The following is a 5,516-nucleotide window of genomic DNA, read 5'->3' as shown; positions in this document are numbered from 1 at the left end:
AAGAGTGCGAAATTTATTTTTCATTTGATTTTTCAGGTATTTATTTATTTGTGGAAATAAACTTTTTTATTACATTAGAAACTAATTGAATTTTTCCTCTAACTATACCTATTATTATATTTAGTATGCTTAAAAGTAATAAAATGAAACGTCGCGATTATATAATAAACAAACAATCAAACAAACAAAGAAATAAAAAAAAATATTTTTTTAAACTTATATTTCAACTATATGTCTTATTTTATTTTCATTTAAACTTACTTTAAACCTCTGTATTTGTTATATATATTTCAACACAATACGATTAAACTATAAGACAAACAACAAAATAAAATAATCACATTAATAAATACACTAAGCAAATAGCTAGAATAAATATAAATAGTTCAATATATACAATATATTTCTTCTATTTTTAAGTTACTTGTTAAACATATTTATTTAAAAATGTTTCTTTAGAATATAAAACTAACAGTTGTACAAATAAAGAAATTAAAAAGCCAAAACACATAACACTAACTTTTCATAAATTAGATATGCAAATATGAACAAAATAATAACTAAATTGTAAAGCTTTTGTAAACTGTGAACTTATAAACTTATAATAATAATTGCATATTCACTATTCACAATAGCTTTTTATTTAGTACACAACTGGTCTGTAAATTGTGTAGTTTATTGAAAGTATAATCCCGTTTTGCTTCTGGTTTAAATTAAGTTATACAACACATACTAAAGTAAATTAAATAAAGTAATTCACTACTATCTATTAAATAAAACCAATTTACAAAATACATTAATTTAAATTAAAGTGAATTTTGAACTTATAATAATAATTGCATATTCACTATTCAGAATTTCTTTAAATTTAGTACACAACTGGTCTGTAAATTGTGTTGGTTCTATTCAAGTACTCTCCTTGTTTGTTTTGTTTTAGTTGTATTTATTTTTAGATACTAGCACATTCAATACACATAATAAAGTAAACCAAATAAACTCTATTAATTTAAACTAAGTACAAATACATTAAGTTAATACAAAACTTTAAAAAGCTTTTGCTAGTATCTGTTGGTAACAGTAAATAACTTATTATGACTCACAATACAAAAGTGCAAAATTTATTTTCGTTTGATTTTTCAAGTAGCCACGCTTTTATTTGTTTGTGGACAAAAAGACTTTAAAGTTTTAGTATAAAAGACTAATTGTATTAATTTTAACTCAGAAAATTGTACTCTACAAGATGGTGCCATTATTTTTTCGATATCTCAAACTGGTCAAACCACTTTTTTAGCGCTCTAATTGGTTTAAACAGCAAATAACGTTATCTGATTGGCTTGAGTTTTTATTTGCTAATAACTAGAATTTACTTTTCTTTTAAGCGTTAAAGAAATGTAAATAAACGAGTAATAAGTATAAATAGGTCAGAAAGAAAAATAGTACAAAAAAGATGAATTCAAAAAGCAAAAGCCTACGGCACGTGGTATTCCCAAGCGGTCACCCATCTAAGTACTAACCACGCCCGACACTGCTTAACTTCCCAGATCGGACGAGATGGGGTGTGCTCAGTGTGGTATGGTCGTAGGCGTTTGAAAGCGTTTACAAGCCTTTATAAACCCTTCGGTTTGTTTAAAAAACCTATTTGCACTTGATTTACAATCGATTTGATATTTTAAAATTATTCCTTATAAAATTTTAACCTGAATTAACTTTTTTTTTGTTTTTTTAATCAACAGTTACTCCCAAACTGTACTAAAACTGTATTGTAACTGTACAAAAGTGTTTGTTTAAATTATTGTTATCTATAAATTACCTAAGACCAGGACAAGTAGAAGTAAAGTTTATTGAATTATTAAATAAATAAAATAAAATCGTAAAATAAAATAATACAATATGTTTACAATTTGTCATTGATCTATCCATTTATGTTATTGCATTACAAATACAAACATTTCATACATTCAAGAGTATTATTCATCAATCTTTTCAATATAATAAGTTTTAAATTTATATTTATTTTTAAATAATTCCTGACATTTTAGATTACCTGAGATTTTTTTTTAATTAAATTAATTTTAGTAATTAAATACTTGACGTTCTATTTTGTTTAATTTGATAACTCAACCATGCTTATTTTTTTTTTACTAATTTAAAGAACTATTAAACTAAAAGACATTACATACAGCTTCTAAAAGTTTTAAACACCTTAAAAAATATTATTATTTTAAAGATATATTAAAGAACTAAACAGATATTACTCCTAAAAAATCTTGTTAATAATATATAAAAAGTACTCAAAGTCAGACTCGGAAATATATATACTGTTGTATATCTTACTTGAAGTTCACTGTAATTGACACTGAAAAATTGACACTTGAAGTTCACTGAAAAATCAACCTATTTATATAGCAAAATATTTCTTTATCTTTGTCGTGGCGCGGTGGGTCAGTGGTCTTATCAGCTGACTCATAAGCAGAAGGTTGAGAGATCGAATCCCGCTAGTCGTCACGAAACACCACTATCGTTCAATGTTCGGGCTTCAAATTCTTTGAGATTATACTGTACTATTTATCTATCTAACTAATCTATCTAACAAATGTTGTTCAATCTAGGTTGTGGGTACTTGGGTCGAGTAATGCCTTTGACTTACAATCTGTTGTGGATTGACAATATTCCTCTATCTATCAATAAACAAATCTATCTAATAAATGTTGTTCAATCTAGGTTGTGGGTACTTGGGTCGAGTAATGCCTTTGACCTACAATCTGTTGTTGATTGTCAACATTCCTCTATCTATCAATAATGATTATATTCAATATTAAATGTTGATTAATTCAGTTGTAAGAAAACCAGTGCGCTGGTTAGGTTGGGTAAGGCCTTCGACTTACAATCTTGGGGATTATCAACGTTCATCACAAGTACAGTAACGATCTCATTGAATTTCCAGTTGGAACATTGGATTGTAGTGGTGGCCTACTTTGTAGGTTTTTTGCCTAGTTTGTTTTTTGCCTAGTAGTGTTTGCCTAGTTTGACAAACTATTGTATATATATTGTACAACTTTATTTGTATTATTTTTTATTTAAATTACTACTTATTATTAAAGAATTAAATTTTCTTAGAAAAAAAAAACTATGTATTTGAACTAATGCTTATTTTATATGTTTTGTTTTATTTTTATTCAAACTTACTTTAAACCTCTGTATTTTTTATACAATACGATTAAACTATATAACAGAAAAATAATTAAATAATCAAACTATTGAATAAGCAGTTAATTAGTGTGTTTTTTTATGCTTCTTTCATTTTTAACTTACTTGTTAACCATATTTCTTTTATTAAAGTATAAAACTAACAGTTACTAAATTTATATTTATTATATTTAAAAAAAAACTTCTATACTAACTCTAATTTCAAAGCATATTAAAACATACAAATTTTACCAACTAAATATTTATTTTTATTTTTATTATTATAATTTTCAAACATAAGCTTGTATACCTTATATACCTATATACCTCATATAGTAGGCTTGACATAACATAACATTATTTAATTCTTTTTGTTTGAAATAAACTCATTTAGTTATTAGTAAATTACAACATAAATGTTTATAACAATAAAACTAAGATTTAGCTTTTGAGTTAGTAAACTTTGATAGTTTTCTTTTAATAGTTTAATAGTCCTTATTTAAGTTCAAACAAAATTGCTATATATTTAATACACATACAAAAGTAAACTAAGTAAACGTAATTCAATAGTTTCTATTAAGTAAAAGTAATTACAAATACATTAAGTTAATACAAAACTTTAAAAAGCTTTTGCTAGTATCTGTTGGTAACAGTAAATAACTTATTATGACTCACAATACAAAAGTGCAAAATTTATTTTCGTTTGATTTTTCAAGTAGCCACGCTTTTATTTGTTTTTGGACAAAAAAACTTTAAAGTTTTAGTATAAAAGACTAATTGTATTAATTTCAACTCAGAAAATTGTACTCTACAAGATGGTGCCATTATTTTTTCGATATCTCAAACTGGTCAAACCACTTTTTTAGCGCTCTAATTGGTTTAAACAGCAAATAACGTTATCTGATTGGCTTGAGTTTTTATTTGCTAATAACTAGAATTTACTTTTCTTTTAAGCGTTAAAGAAATGTAAATAAACGAGTAATAAGTATAAATAGGTCAGAAAGAAAAATAGTACAAAAAAGATGAATTCAAAAAGCAAAAGCCTACGGCACGTGGTATTCCCAAGCGGTCACCCATCTAAGTACTAACCACGCCCGACACTGCTTAACTTCCCAGATCGGACGAGATGGGGTGTGCTCAGTGTGGTATGGTCGTAGGCGTTTGAGAGCGTTTACAAGCCTTTATAAACCCTTCGGTTTGTTTAAAAAACCTATTTGCACTTGATTTACAATCAATTTGATATTTTAAAATTAATCCTTATAAAGTTTTAACTTGATGTAAGTATTTTTTTTATTAAAACCTATTTTTTTGGTGTTTTAATTACAATTACTCCCTGTAACTTTATTTAAGACTTTGTTTAAAAGATTGTTAACTATATTCTATATTAAATACTATGATAATTAGAAGTAAAGTTTATTAAGTGATTAAACTAAATAAAAAATATTGTTAAAATAAACATGTTGTGTTTAGTTTGTTTTACTATTTCTCATTGTTCTATTTATAGATGGTATTGTTTTACTTCAAGAATATTTATAGTTAGTTTCTAAAGAATATCTCATACTACATCAGATTTTACGATTAACTTAATTTTAGGTAATAAAATATTTGACGTTTAATTCAATAACTCAACTATGTTTATGTTATAAAATAATAGTATATAATACACATACATTATAATATAATAATATGTATAACTAGTTGTTTTACTTTAAAATGAATAATTAAGCGGAAGAATTAAAAGAACTCACATTTTTGAAGAGAGCGTGGAAAACCAGAATAGTCTTTTAAAACATTTATTAAATTATCGATAAATATAGAATACAATAGAATTAAACATATAAACGTAACTGTGGTTGCTTAGAAACTAAACAAGAAATTTTTTAATAAAAATATAAAATAGTTATTATATAGAATTAAAATAAAATAAAAGTAATATAAATTATATTTTTAAACTAAATAACAATTCACGAGCAATATTAGCGCAATGTCAGAGTATGAGTTTATAATAAAGGAATTACTTCCTTGGTGTTGATACTTACCTTATTCAAATAGAATACATTTTCAGCAATCAGGCTTGTATTTATCTTAGCGCGCGTAACACAACGTTTGTGGGTTTTGGCACACTTTTGTCGATAGTGGGCGCCCCGCCTCTTAAGTACAGAAATTTCGGGAATTTTCGATTTTCGGAATTCTGACTCGACAGATCGTTTTTGTTTGGTCCAGAGACCCCGTAAAAAATTTTTCAGCCCATTTGAAGCATGATGAAAAAATGTTATTTCGACCCCCTTTTTTTAGGGGTTACGGGGACATCGACCCATTTTTTGGGAATA

General features: G+C 25.9%; 2 non-coding genes across 2 annotated transcripts; both read right to left on the bottom strand.

The window, feature by feature from the left end:
- Positions 1-1,465: 1,465 nt before the first annotated feature.
- Positions 1,466-1,584, bottom strand: LOC145848988 (5S ribosomal RNA). Its single transcript, XR_014372259.1, has one exon. It is a non-coding gene; the product is annotated as a 5S ribosomal RNA (ribosomal RNA).
- A 2,642-nt stretch (positions 1,585-4,226) lies between these two features.
- On the bottom strand, positions 4,227-4,345 carry LOC145848987 (5S ribosomal RNA). Its single transcript, XR_014372258.1, has one exon. It is a non-coding gene; the product is annotated as a 5S ribosomal RNA (ribosomal RNA).
- Between the last annotated feature and the right edge of the window lie 1,171 nt (positions 4,346-5,516).

This window comes from Thalia democratica, unplaced genomic scaffold (assembly GCF_965202585.1).
Source record: "Thalia democratica unplaced genomic scaffold, ktThaDemo2.hap1.1 HAP1_SCAFFOLD_1919, whole genome shotgun sequence".
NCBI classification, from domain to species: domain Eukaryota; kingdom Metazoa; phylum Chordata; class Thaliacea; order Salpida; family Salpidae; genus Thalia; species Thalia democratica.
This window is presented reverse-complemented; position numbering and strand designations above follow the sequence as displayed.